Genomic DNA, 14,890 nt, shown 5'->3' on the forward strand with positions numbered 1-14,890 from the left:
TGTGATCAAACTAGATTTAAGTAGAGTATTTTCAAAATGGTGGGTGAGGGTGAGTCATAGAAATGTGTCATTTTAGTTCTTTTAATATCATGTTTTGTTTATTTGGATGCAGCTAGGAAGTACAGTGAATGGAATTCTGGGTCTGGAGTCCAAAAGACCTGAATTCAAATTTGGTTCTAGTACTTACTAGATATGTGACCCCAGGCAAATCTACCTCAGTTTCCTCACCTCCAAAAGGAGGTAATAATAATATCTCCCTGACAGAATTGCTGTGAAAATGAGATAATATTTGTGAAGTTCTTGGCATATAATAAATGTTTAATAATAACTTATTCCCTTCCTTTTGTATTTGTAAAAGATTTTATATACATGTGAGTATATATTCACTTATGTATATATGTATATGTGTGTATATAAACACATACATGTAAATAAATAAAATTTTATATGATCCTTACGGCCTTGTGAGGAAGACACTAATATTGTCCCCTTTTTACAGATGAGGAAACTGAGGTGGAAAGAAATAAAGATCTATTTTATTTATTAGTTTTCAAGATTTACTTCCATAAGATTTTGAGTTTTAAATTTTCTCCCTCTCCTTCTCCTCCCTCCTCCCCCAAAGGGCATGCGATCTGAAATAGGCTGTACTTATCGTTCACGTTAAACATTTTCACACTAGTCATGGTATAAAGAAGAATTAGAATTAATGGGAGGAACCACGACAAAGAAGAAACAATACCACAAAAGAAGAGGAGAGCAAGTAGTAGCCTTCCATCTGTATTCAGACTCCAGAGTTTTTTCTCAGGATGTGGATAGCATTTTCCATCACGAATCTTTTGGAGTTGTCTTAAGGCCTTGCATTGCCTAGAAGAGCTAAGTCTATCAAAGTCAGTCGCTGCACAATCATTTAGATATGTAATAACCTCTAAGCTAGAATTCAGAACCTTGGTGAATGAGGCTTCTCCTCCCTAGTCTATTCTCATTAGAAACCGCATGGATTTATTGGATGGTCCGTTGGCATGAAAGAATATTTTGAACATGTATTTGAGATATTGATTAAACCTCTGGTCTAGTGTCTTGAGTACAGAGCCACCTGGTGGTCAAAATTATAACCACTCACTGTATTATATTCCTGTTAAACAGAAGGAAAGCAGAACAGGAAGGGAAGGGGGAAAGATATAAGTATTTAAATAGCACCTCCTGTGTGCCAGGTACTGTGCTAAGTGCTTTTACAAATATAACCTCATTTGATCCCCCCAAAATATCCTGTGAGATAAGTGTTCTTATTCTCCCATTTTATAGTGGAGGAAACTGAAGCAGGGGTTAAGTGTCTTGGCTAGGCGCACATAGATAATAAGTGCCTGAGACTGGATTTGAACTCAGGTCTTCTTGACTTGAGGCCCAGCACTGCATCCACTGTCCCACTAGCATGGCATAGCTTACCATCAGTATGGGCTTCACCTGAGATAGCCACCAAACAAATACACAGCCCACACCACATACAAATGCACGTTTTGTATTTATTTATTTGTGTACTTCTTGTGCCCCCCGCTAGAATGAGGGCAAGGGACTACTTTATTTTTCATCTATGTATCCTAAATACATAATAAGAGCTTAATATCACACATATTACATTAGTACCCACCTTTTTTGGTGTTTCCTTTTTCAGTTAAATCTTAGTTCTACTGTGAACGGATAAACCAAGAGTGACACTCTTTCAATTTGGTTAACAAAATTTTCTTTAAGTGACTCCCCCCATTTTAATTGTCTTTTATTCAGTGGAGTTCAAGGAGGTTAAGAATATCAACCAAGGATAGTGTTATAATACTAATTTTTTTAACACATAAAAAGTCTTGGTTATGTATACTTCCACAATATATAGATATATTAGCAGAGGGTATGCTCAGGAAGAACCTGGTAAAATCCTCCTGAATCCCTATGTGATTCAAAGCCTGGTAATGCCATCTTAATGAGTTGTTAAACCCTAGATAACTTTAGTTCTTTGATAAAGTGTCAACTCTTTCAGGCCAAGGTACTCCCTTTGCCCTTTTAACACTACTTAAAAGATGACATTGATTTGTAGCTAATTCATACCTCTGGACTTGGCCTTTAAAAGAGAAAACACAGGCTGGGAGAAGGTGGAGAATGAGTGCTGGGATAGACTCAGACTCACTTCACTGGAGCAAAAGTCAACACATTTACAAGGAACCTTCAGAGATGAAAGTAAGCAGAACTGGAATTGGCAACGTGGAGGAATTACTGAACCAAGTGTCTCCAACACTGAGGAGGAGTGCAAATAGGAAGGAAAGCTGAGGAACAGAAAGAGGAATAACAAATTCAGACCTTACCTTTTGCCAGTCCTCTGAATTATATGCACTGTGTGTGCTCCCAGAGGGGAAGAGAGGTCAACTCACCATTGCTCAAGTGCCTTCTTGTTGGAGGCGAGCTACCTTATGCTGGGTAGTATGTGACCCTGGGAAAGATGAGCTCACTGGAGAGAGAATCTTCTTGACTGTTTGTGGGTTCTGGTGCTAGTGCTTTGCATTTTGCATTCTCTAGTTTAAATGGAACCTGTCCCATATTAACTATTTGTTAACTTGGGCACCCACTTGAGAGGTGACTACCCTTTTTCCTTTTCATGGAAACATAGACATGAGTCAATTTCTGGTGTTCCCAGTAGAAATTCTGTATTATGAACATGATTTAAGCCCTTTCTAATAATCCTTTGTGATGTTCTCTGAGTGAACCCCAAATCTTCCTTGCTGTGTTAGCAACCACAAGGCCTGATGGAGTTGACTGAGAGTATTCTCCTGTTTGATATGATAAGCACCAGGCGCTTTGAACCGGACACTATCTTTATTAGTGGCATTCTTCTTGTCATCCTGTTATGACACTGTCTTCTTGTTATGACATCCCCCTTGTTTATAGTTGACAGAAACCAGATATCCTGGGGGGACTCTTGTTCTATGGGAACTGTAATTTTGGCTGACAAAGGACACAGGCATCCTGAGTCAGGGGGGTGGAGGAATACTTCCTTGCTCTATGGTCATATAATCTCTGCAACCTGACCCCAAAGTGAGCTTATTCCTAAATGAACTCCCCTTCATTTAACACATGCACATCTGCCTGCTTGGAAAGAAATAAACATATACATACAGCCTAACTGTTTGTCTTTCTTAGAGCAACTCTTGAAGATTGACAGTAATTATGCACAAGCCAAAATGAAAGACTAAGTGGAAAACGTAAGTCCTCTGAATAACCAGTGGACAGTATGATCCCAATCTCCTAAGACTCTCTTATACAATTCTGTTTAAGGTTTAAACTGTACTCAGTTCTTAGAACTAGATCGTGAAACTCTTGAGCAAATCTGGTAATGATTTCATCTTCTTCATCCTGAGTAATCTTTCCTGGTTAATTTTTTAAAGTCCCCTGCTTTTGTTCACATTGCCTTCTTTCATCAAGGCAGACCCTTTGTCAGAAAACCATATGTAAACTGGGTCTTTGGGCATTCCACCAAATAATACATTCATTACCAACCCTTCCACTACCTCAAATGTTGCTAGGTGCTATGGTGGGGACAAAGGAGGCTACATAAGATTCTTTCCCTGACTGTGTGTCTGTTCATATGAACAGACTTAAGAGCAGACTATGCTGCACTTAGCAGTGAGTATGAAAAAACCTTGTAACCCCTCCCAATGGATAGCATACAACTGACTTCTGTGCCTTAAATTAGGAAGATACCGTTGAAGATTTTTAAATTCTCTTTTTTATCATTATAAACTTGACACATATCAAGAATGAGCATTTTCATATACAAAAAATAGGGGGAAAAAAGGCTTATATATGAAACACATATTATCATATATGGCTTTTTTAAAGTACATTTTTTTAAACTTCCTTTTTTTATTTTTATGAACTTGACAAGTATTAACAGTATAAATATTTCCATATATAAAGAACAGAGAAAGAGGACTGTGAATGAAACCATGAATCTCTACTATGTACAACTTGAGGGTCTTTGTGAATTTCAAATTTAGTACATTACTACCAACACTGTCCTGTTCTCAGTCTCTCCTGAACTTCCTTCTGCTCTTTTTTATTTTTAATGATTCATTAACATTCACTTCCTTTTTTTTTCTTCACTCATTCCTTTCCTCCCTTGTAACAACTGGGTATAGTCAAGTGTAGTTCAAATGGACTCTGGAAGTCCTTACCTCAACTTTCACACTTCTACTGAAAAATTGTGTCCTTGGAGGATGGTTACTTACTCTATCTCCTCTCAGAGACTTAGGGATGCCTTTGAGGGTTTAGAGGTATCTTCTTTTTTACTTTCTTTTTTAAAAAATTAATTTGTATTGATGTCTTTTTTTATATCATCAAAATTTCTCCAGAATCTTTCCCTCTCTCCCCCTCCAAAAAAGTCACCCTGTATAACAAATAATATTTTTAATGGAAAAATAGAAAGAACAAGAAGAGGAAAAAATTAGCAAAATTGATCAATGCAACAAAAAAATATGAAAGTGGTACAATGTACCACACCCATGGACTTTTCACCTGTGGAAAAGAGTGGGGTTAGTGACATCTTATCATGGCTCTTCATTGAAACTATTCCTGTTTATAATTTTTGAATATTCACTTTTGATTGTTTTGTGCTTTGTTCTTTCCATTTCCAATGTTGTGATCATTTTATTTTCTTCATTTCCAATGTCATTATTTTATTTTCTTGGCTCTGTTTACTTCATTCTACATCAATCATGTAAATTTTTCTATGTTTCTCTGCATTCATCATATTCATTGTTTCTTACAACAGAATCTAATTTCATGTATTCATGTGTCACAACTTGCAATGCCATTCAGTACATATATATTAAGCATTGATATTAATTCGTTGCCTATGGTACCTTTCAGCATAATGTTTCCCAGTCTTTCTCTTTTCATCAAATCTGTTTTTGCTCTTGCCTTGTCTGATACGATGATTGCTATCCTTGTCTTTTTTTTCTTACTTCAGCTGAAGCATCATAAATTTTACTCTGGCCCCTTATTTTAACTTTATCTGAATTTTTTTTATGTTCCAGTTGTATTTCTTATAAATAACATATGGTTGGATTTTGCTTTTTAATCTGTTCTACTGTCCTCTTTCATTTTACAGGTGAGTTGATCCCATCCACATTCATAGTTACAAATGTAGTTATGAGTTATGATTGTTAATTGTGTATCTCCCTCCATCCTATTCTATAGTACTTCTCCCCATCCTTTATTTCCTGCTTTCTCTTTATAATCAAAAGAGTGAGTGATAATGTGCTTGCACCAGTGCTCTGTGCCTGGTGTCTCTGTGTCTTCTCTCCTTCCTCATTTCCTTTTCCTCACTTAGACCCCAGTCACAAGTTCTTATCTTTTCTTTCTTTCCTTTTAAACCCTCTTTGCAATCCATTCTCCAGTTACAGTTTATTTATACTTAATACCTCCCTCATAATCTTTCCTTTTCCCCTTTCTCCATTCCCCCATTTCCCTGTTGAATAAAATTTATTTCTGCACCCAACTTTATATTTTTGCACTTTTGTTCTAAGACCCTTCTTGAGTCAGTTCAAATAAAGGTAAAGTTCAAGTGTTACAGGGAGTAGAGAGTGCCTGTTTCCTCCACTGCTTCCTCCTTGTTTGCACAATATTCTACTTGAACATGCAGATTTTGTGAGATAATTTTTCTACTCTTCTTTTCCCTCTACCTACTTTTCTCTTAGTGTATTGCTTTTCCTTTCCTTGTCTTTTCTTCTTTTAAAACCATCAAAATGTAACAGTGACCCCTTTCTCTTATTTAATTCCCTCTACGACCCCAGATGTTACTAGAATCCTGAGGGGACACATATCATTTCCCCCAATTCAGATGTAAACACTTCATCTTTCATTAGTTTTTTCTAATTGATTGTTCATATAGCATTGTTTAGTTCCTTCAAATTTCTCGCTTACTATCTTTTTATGTTTCTCTTAACTCCTTTGTTTGGAGTTCAAAGTTTCCATTTCATTCTGGTCTATTTTCCCCTAGTAGGATTATACTTAATTTTTTTGTTAAATTATTCTAGGTTGTAAACCAAAGCCTTTTGTTTTAACATTTCTTGTTGTCTTGTGGAGTCATTATCTTCTATGTGGCCTGTTTTAGTTTTCTTCCTTTGGGTTAAGTGACTTTCCCAGGGTCTCACAGCTAGTGAGTGTCAAATGTCTGAGGTCATGTTTGAATTTTCAAGTAATTTTTTCTGCTTGGATAATGTTTTGTATCTCTTGTTCCAAGCTTAATTTTTTTGTCCAAATCTCTCTTTCTGTTCTTTTCTTTCCTTCTTTCACACTTAAAAGTATTTTATTTTTTCCAATTACACATAAAAATGGTTTTCAACATTTATTTCTGTAAAATTTTGAGTTCCAAATTTTTCTCCCTCTCTCCTTTCCTTCCCCCACCCCAAGATAGCAAGAATATAGGGTATACATGTGCAAAAGAAGAATCAGAACAAGAGAAAAATTATGAGAAAGAAAAAAACAAACTAAAAAAAAGTGAAAAGAGTATGTGTAAATCTGCATTCAGACTCCATAGTTCTTCCTCTGGATGTAGGTAGCATTTTCCATCATGAGTCTTTTGGAATTGTCTTGGATCATTGTATGGCTGAGAAGAGATAAGTTTTTCATAGTTGATCATTACACAATGTCAGTGTTACTGAGGGGTACTTGGATGTTTGTGCTTGGACCCCAATTCCAAGATCACATTTCTCCCTAGATTCAAAACACCATCCCTGACAGTTTCCTCCCTAGCCCAAGGACACTATGCCTAGCAATAACTCAGGAGCAGGGCCCAAATTTTCTTTTGAAATATTCTAAAATCTGTGTTCCTTTATAATGGTGACTGCTAAGTCTTATGTGATACTGACTATGACTTCTTACTACTTTCTTTCTGGCTGATTGTGATATTTTTTTCCTTGACCTAGGAACTTTAGATTTTGGCTACAATATTCCTAAGAATTTTAATTTTGAGGTTTCTGATTTCAGGAGGTGACTGGTGGATTCCATTTCTACCTATCAGGACAGTTTTTTTATTTCCTGAAATATTATGTCTAGGCTCTTTCTTTTGTCAATGGCTTTCAGGTAGTCCTATAATTCTTAAATTATCTCTCCTTAACCTATTTTTCATGTCAGTTGTTTTTCCTATGGCATACTTCATATTTTCTCCTATTTTTTGTTTTTTTTTAGTCTTTTGACTTTGTTTTATGATTTCTCAATGCCTCATGGAGTCATTAGCTTCCATTTTGGCCAATTCTAATTTTCTATAAGATTTTGTATCTCTTTCTCCAAGTTATTAATTCTTTTTAATATCTTTCTTCCTTTTTTTTATTTTTCCAATTTTTTTCCCAATTTCTTCTACTGCTCTCATTTGCTGTTTTTTTTTTTTAATTTTTAACTCTTTGTTTAAGTCTTCAGGGAATTTGTGTTGGAATTGTGCCCAGACTAAAATCTTTCTGTAAGGCTTTGCTTATAGACTTCTTTGAATTATTCTCTCCTTCTGCATTTGTATCTTCTATGTTTGTCTGTCACCTTAATAGATTTTTATGGTCAGGTTCTTTTTTTATTTGCTCATTCTTTCAGTCTACTACTTGACTTTGGACTTTATATTAGTTTTGGGCTCTGCACACTTTGCGGGAAGGGGAAATGTCTGGCCTGAGCTTCCATCCTTTTACATCCTTCTGCTGCTTTCATAAGCTCCAGCTGGGTGCCTGCAAGTTTTCAGTACTCCCACAGTGATATGATGAGGGGAGATCTGTTCACTGACTTCCTTGTCTGAACTCTGTAAGTTCCTGATCCAGGTTTTGTTCCTGATTTGAAGCTTCAATCAATTACTGCTGGACTTAGCCACTGTTAACTGCTTACAAGTTCTGCAGGTTTAGAATAACTGAACTCCCAGCTCCCCTTTGGTCTGTGCTCTGCTCCTGGGATCAGAGCCTCATGGATACCCTTTGCTTCCCAGAAGTTATTCTTCCATCAGTACGTAGCTTGGGCCAATGCTTAAGGCTATTCGCTGCACTGGATCTGTGATGTGGAACTGGCAATCGGGCCAGTTCTGATGATCAAGATGGCACCCATTTCTGCACCCAAAACGAGTTAAGGGATCCTTTGGGATCTCTTTCTGCCCTGGTGCTTCCTACCCTGGTGCCTTGTCTTGGGCTTCTTTCCCTACCATGCATGCTCCTAACTAGACCCAGTCCCTGGTGTTTGGAGACCTAATCTGTCCTGGGCTAGAAAAAAAAAAGACTCACTGTGACATTTTCTTGACTTTTCCTATCAATGTTATCTAGTGCATTTTCTAGATTTTTATCAAGTTGGTACAGTGGGCAAGCTAGCTTCTATTGCTTTCTCTTACTCTGCCACCTTGACTCCTCCTCTCATGAAATTCCATGAAATTCCACATGCCTGGAATGTTCTCTCTTCTTGTCTCTGCTTCCCAGCTTCCCTGGCTTCTTTCAAGTCTCAGTCAAAGTCCCCCCTTCAGCAACAAGCATTTCTGAGTTCTTAATGTTGGTGCCTTCCCTCTGAGATCACCTCCAACTGATCCTGTACATGCCTTTGTACATGGTTGTTTGTGTGTTGTCTCCCCCTTTAGGTTTTTAAGCTACTGGATGGAAGCCACTGTTCTTGCCTTTCTTTATATTCTGGTCAACAAGCATTTATTTAGCCCCTACTATATGCTAAGTGCTGGGGATACAAGGAGGCAAAACATAGTCTCTGCCTTCAAAGAACTCACACACATAAACAAACCAGCTATATACAGGATAAACAGGAAATTACAGAAGGAAAGTACTAGAATTAAAATGAGTTGGGAAAGGCTTCCTATAGAAGATGGGATTTTAGTTGGGACTTGAAGGAAGCCAGTAAGCAAAGATAAGGAGGGAGAGCATTCCAGATATAGGGGATTACTAGAGAAAATAACTGGGACTGAGAGACAGAGGGCCTTGTTTGAGGAATAGAAAGGAAGCCAGTGAATTGCATTGAAGAGAACATAGAGAGAAGTAAGGTGTAAGAACACTGGAAAGGTAGGGGAGTGGATTTTTTATCAATGCCTTTGAATGCCAGAGGATTTTATATTTGATCCTGGAGGCAATAGGAAGCAAATGGAGTTTACTGAGTAAGGTAATACAGTCCAACCTGCATTTTTGGAAAATCACTTTGTTGGCTGAATAGGGGATGGTGATGGGGAAGTTAGGGGCATGGGATGTTTTAGGGGGAAAGATAATGAGTTCAGTTTTACATATGGATTTTAAGATTTTTACTGGATATTCGGTTTGAGATGTCTGAAAGGCAGTTGGAGACGTGAAACTGGAGGGGAAACTAGAGGTTAGAGCAGGATAGGTAGATTTGAGAATCATCAGTATAGAGATGGTAATTAAGTCCATGGGAGCTGATGAGGTCACCAAGTGTAGTAGGAGAGGGGAAAGAGAAGAGGGCATAGCGACAGAACCATGTGGGATACCTATAGTCAGGGTATCACTTAGATGAGGATTCAGTGCTATTCTAAAAACTTGGAGAGAACACAGTATCAGAGAGAAGAGGGTGATCAATAGTGCCAAAGACTGTGGAGAGGTCAAGAAGAATGAGGACTGAGAAAAGACCACTGGATATGGCGATTAAGATTTCATTGGTAACTTCAGAGAAAGTAATTTCAGTGGAATGATGAGGTCAGAAGCCAGAATGTAAGGGGTTAAGGAGTGAAAGGAGAAAGAGAAGGCATTGTGCCAGACTGGCTCATTCCAGAAGTTTGGCCAAAAAGAGCAGAAGAGATATAGGGCAATAGTTAATGGGGATAGAAAGATCATGTGAGTATTTTTGAGGATAAAGGAGAAATGAGCAGTTTGTAGATAATAAGAAAGGAGCCAATAGATAAAACAGGATTGAAGATACATGATACAATGGGGAATACTGAGGAGGCAATCTGTTGGAGAAGATAGAATGAAATAGGATTGATATAAGGTGGAGGGGTGGCCTTGGTAAGGAATAAGCCCACCTCTTTGTGTGAGATAGGGATTAAGAAAAAGAAAGCGGCAGAAGGCATCGGAAAGATAGGAGATGAAGAAGAAGGGAAAAGAGGGAGCTCACAGAAAATGGCCTCATTTTTTCTGTAAAATGAGGTAAGGTTCTCAACTGAGAGTGTGGGGAAAGAGGGAATGAAAGGTCTGAGCAGGAAAGAAAAATTTGGAAGAGCTGCTGTGGAAAGTGGGATAGTCAGTTGACAAGGAAAGTGTAGAAGGACTGCCTAGAAAAATGAGCATCCAGGCTAAGAAACAGAGGGGTAGATCAGTAGAATAAGTTAGGTTCACAAGACACAGTAGTCAATGATTATAGCAATCTACTGTTTGATGAACCCAAAGACCCCAGATTCTAGGATAAGAACTCACTATTTGACAAAAACTACTGGGAAAACTGGAAAATAGTATGGCAGAAACTGGGCATAGACCAATGTCTGACACTGTATACCAAAATAAAGTCCAAATGGATACACAATTTAGGTATAAAGGCTGATACTGTAAACAAATTAGGGGAGCAAGGAATAGTATATCTGTCAGATTTATGGAGAATGGATGAATTTATGACCAAACTAGAGATGGAGAGTATTATGAAATGCAAAATGGATAATTTTGATTACATTAAATTGAAAAGATTTTGCACAAACAAAGCCAATGCAACCAAGATTAGGAGGGAAGCAGAAAACTGGGAAAGAATTTTTACAACTAGTATCTCTGATAAAGGCTTCATTTCTAAAATATATAGAGAACTGAATCAAACATACAAGAATACAAGCCATTCCCCAGTTGATAAATGGTCAAAAGATATGAAAAGGCAGCTTTCAGAGGAAGAAATTAAAGCCATCTATGGTCATATGAAAAAAATTTTCTAAATTATTACTGATTAGAGAGATGCAAATCAAAACAACTCTGAGGTACCACATCACACCTATCAGATTGGCTAACATGACAAAACAGGAAGATGATAAATATTGGAGAAGATGTGGGAGAGCTGGAACACTAATTCATTGTTGATGGAGCTGTGAGCTGATCCAACCATTCTGGAGAGCAATTTGGAACTTTGCCCAAAGGGCTACAAAAATGTGCATACCCTTTGACCCAGCAACATCCCTTCTAGGACTGTATCCCAAAGGGATCATAAAAATGGGAAAGGATCCCACATGTACAAAAATATTTCTAGCAGCTCTCTTTGTGGTGGCCCAAAACTGGAAATCAAGGGGATGCCCATCAATTGGGGAATGGCTGAAAAAGTTGTGGTATATGAATGTAATGGAATACTATTGTGCTGTAAGAAATGATGAAGAGAAAGACTTCAGAAAGGCCTGGAAAGACTTATATGAACTGATGCTGAGTGAAAGGAGCAGAACCAGGAGAACTTTGTACACAGCAACAACCACAGTGTGTGAAGAATTTTTCTGGTAGACTTAGACCTTCACAGCAATGCAAGGACCTAAAACATTTCAAAAGGATTTTTGAGGCAAAATGCCATCCACATCCAGAGAAAGAACTATGAAATTGAATTGCCGAATGAAACAGACTATTTTCTCTTGTGTTTTGTTTTGGTTTTTTTTATGGTTTCTCCCATTCATTTTAATTCTTCCATGCAACATGTCTAAGGTGAAAATGTACTTAGTAAGAATGTATACGTAGAACTCATATGAGATTGCATGCTGTCTTGGGGAAGGAGCAGGGAAGGAAAAGAAAGGGAGGGGGAGAAAATCTAAGATTTATGGAAGCGATTATGGAAAACTGAAAACAAATAAATTAATAAAATGTTCTAAATCACTATTGATTAGAGAGATGCAAATCAAAACAACTCTGAAGTACCACATTACACCTATCAGATTGGCTAACATGACAAAACAAGACAATGATAAATGTAGGAGAATATGTGGGAAACTTGGAACACTACTTCATTGTTGGTAGAGCTGTGAGCTGATCCAACCATTCTGGAGAGCAATTTGGAACTATACCCAAAGGGCTATTAAAAATGCACATACCCTTTGACCCAACAATTCTGCTTCCAGGGTTGTATTCTAAAGAGATCATAAAAATGGGAAAAGGACCCACATGTACAAAAATATTTATAGCAGCTCTTTTTGTGTTGGCTAAGAACTGGAAATGGGGGGCATTCCCATCAATTGGGGAATGGCTGAACAAGTTGTAGTATATGAATGTAATGAAATACTATTGTGCCATAAGAAATGATGAACAGGCAGACTTCAGAAAAACCTGGAAAACTTATATGAACTGACGTTAAGTGAAGTGAGTGGAAATAGAAAAACGCTGCACACAAAAACAGCCACAGTTCACGATGACTGACTTCAATATATTTATACCTTCTCAGCAATGCAAGGACCTAAAACAATTCCAAAGGACTCATGATGGAAAATGCCATCCACATCCAGAGAAAGAACTATGGAGCCAGAATGCAGAGCGAAGCAGATTATTTTATTTTTGTTTTGGTATTTTTTTCTTTCTCATAGTTTCTCCCATTAGTTATAATTTTTCTGTGCAACATGACTAATGTGTTTAATAGGAATATATGTGTAGAGCCCTATCAGATTGCATACTGTCTTGGGGAGTGAGAGGGAGAAAATTGAAAGCTTATGGAAATGAATGTTGAAAACGAAAAATAAATAAATAAATTGTGGGGAAAAAATGAGCATCCAATTGAGATTGTGTAACATAAATCTGTAGTGGACCTGTCAGAACAGTTGTACAATTTTCTCTACCTTCATTTAGTAGCACATGTATAGGAGCAAAGGTGGCAGTTAGTGGGAATCATCCAAGGCTGAGGCTTGCCAGAGTACAAATGGCATTATTAGAAGGGGGCTAAAGGACTCAAGAAACAAGGACAGTGTAGAATTAAACTGGTTCACCAAGGGGCTATGAAGGGAAAAGAGAATGAATGGCTAGAAAGAGGAGATGACATAGGAGAGAAGTGAAGGGTCCCTAGTGCTTGTTAACTTAGGATGAAAGATTTCTTGATCATTACTTTGTCTCATGTGATTTATTTTTGTGTTGTTGTTGGCTGGTTTGTTTGCATTTGGTTATAGGTTTTTTGGTAGCTGGGCTGTTTCCTTGGCCAGAAGTCAAGGATATTATTTCCACCCGTCATGATTTGCAAAATTGGAGGGGATAACTGATTGAGATACGAAATCCGTTGAAGTAGCTAAGTCCCTTCCCAAAAGAAAAAAATACCCTTCCTTATTCTCTTTGGATCTCTTCCTGTTTCTTTTTGTGGTTTGCCTTCTTCCTCTTGTTTCTTAACTGAGGTCCTTTCTAAGACTCAGCTTTGGACCCTCTTCAGGGTTCAGAGAGCCCATGAATTCTCGGCTTTAACTCTCTCCTAAATTGATAACTCCTACACCACCCTCCTAGTCCTTCTCTCTTTCAAGTTCTATCCCTTCATATCTACCTTCCAGATGGAATTTCCATATAAAGGTCTTGCTGGTATTTGAAGCTAAAACTATCTGAAACTGAAGTCAACCCATGAAAACTTTTTTTTTTTTTACTAAGATATAAAGGTTGGAATTGGCCACAAAGGAAGTGTCCACACCAATAAAACCACAGCTCTTTTGAAGTTGTTTTAATATTGACAAAGAATTTTCTTCAAAAATCTTGGGAGGTAAGTAGTACGTTATCCTTATTTTACAGATTGGCAAACTGAGACTCAGAGAGGTTAAGTAATTTGCCCTGGATCATACAAGTGCCAGGGTCGGAATTCTTATCCAATTATTTTCCTGACTCCAAGTACAATGTTATTTCCACTATAATGTCATTGATTGTGCCTTATTTTATCTTTGTATTCTTAATACCTAGCACAGAGCCACAAAGAATCATAGAGTCTGAGAGTTAAAAGGCACCTCAGAGGCCATCAAGTCTGATCCATCTCTGAAAGGACCCCCCCAGTAATAACATACTCAAATGGTTATCCAGTCCCTACTTGAAGACTTCCAAAGACATGGAACTCCACCTCTCAAAGAAGCCCATTACCCTTTAGGACAGTTCTAATTGTCCTTTTCATTGTCTTTTTCCTGATATGAAGCCTAAATTGTAAGCTTAAGTCTCTTTGTAACTGCTACTTGTTCTGGTTCTTCCTTGGATCTGGGGCCAAAAAGAACACATCTAATCCTTCTACAGAATGACAAATAATTAAACTCATAGGTATGTCTCCCTCTCCTCACCCCACCCCCAGTCTTCTCTACTCCAAGCTTAACATCTTCAGTTTCTTCAATTGATCCACCCATTAACATGGTCTCAAGGCACTTAATAAATTGTTAAATTGAATATTCCTCCTCAAAAGTGCCTCCTTTTCAATTTCCCTATGTGTCAGTGACATTACAATTGTCCCAGCCTCTCAGCACCAACACCTTGGAGTAATTCTTTATTCATTCCTTTCCTGCATGCCTCATCATTTAGCAATTTTTTTTCCTTCAGAGCAATCCAACTTTATTTTATTGCTGCCCAATACCTTCACTCAGGTCAGGCATCTCCCTGCTGCCTTCCAAAGATGACAAGCTCACTCCTGCCCCAGTGCCCTCACTCCTGCAACTCTCATCAGAAATGCTTCTACACTGTGTCTGGCTCCCTGGTAGTCTCTGCAATTTCTCTTCTCCTATAAGATGGCATAAAACTGGAGATTTGATTAAAGGAAACATCTTACACATCCAGATGACCTTCCCTAAGCTGCTGGTCTACATTTCCTCTTCCCCCTTCCTGCTCCACCAAGTTCCCTACCCTTGAAACTCCTACACCATTTTTACATATTTTTGTTCTTCCTCCCCATTGAGGTGGAGTTCATGTCTTATATAAACTTCTTTAGAGCAGGGACT

At 37.9% G+C, this 14,890-nt stretch overlaps 1 long non-coding RNA gene across 2 annotated transcripts in view; it reads left to right on the forward strand.

The window, feature by feature from the left end:
- The window catches only part of LOC140525750 (uncharacterized), a 41,263-nt gene that overhangs the window by 19,931 nt on the left and 6,442 nt on the right, over positions 1–14,890 (forward strand). The window contains exon 5 of one of the 2 annotated variants that reach the window (XR_011974105.1): positions 13,575–13,683. This is a non-coding gene — a long non-coding RNA (uncharacterized lncRNA). Of the gene's footprint in view, positions 1–12,399; positions 12,715–13,574; positions 13,684–14,890 lie in introns of those variants that run through there. The other variant, XR_011974107.1, reaches the window with a different exon arrangement.

The sequence above is a fragment of the Notamacropus eugenii genome, chromosome 2, assembly GCF_028372415.1.
Source record: "Notamacropus eugenii isolate mMacEug1 chromosome 2, mMacEug1.pri_v2, whole genome shotgun sequence".
NCBI classification, from domain to species: Eukaryota; Metazoa; Chordata; class Mammalia; order Diprotodontia; family Macropodidae; genus Notamacropus; species Notamacropus eugenii.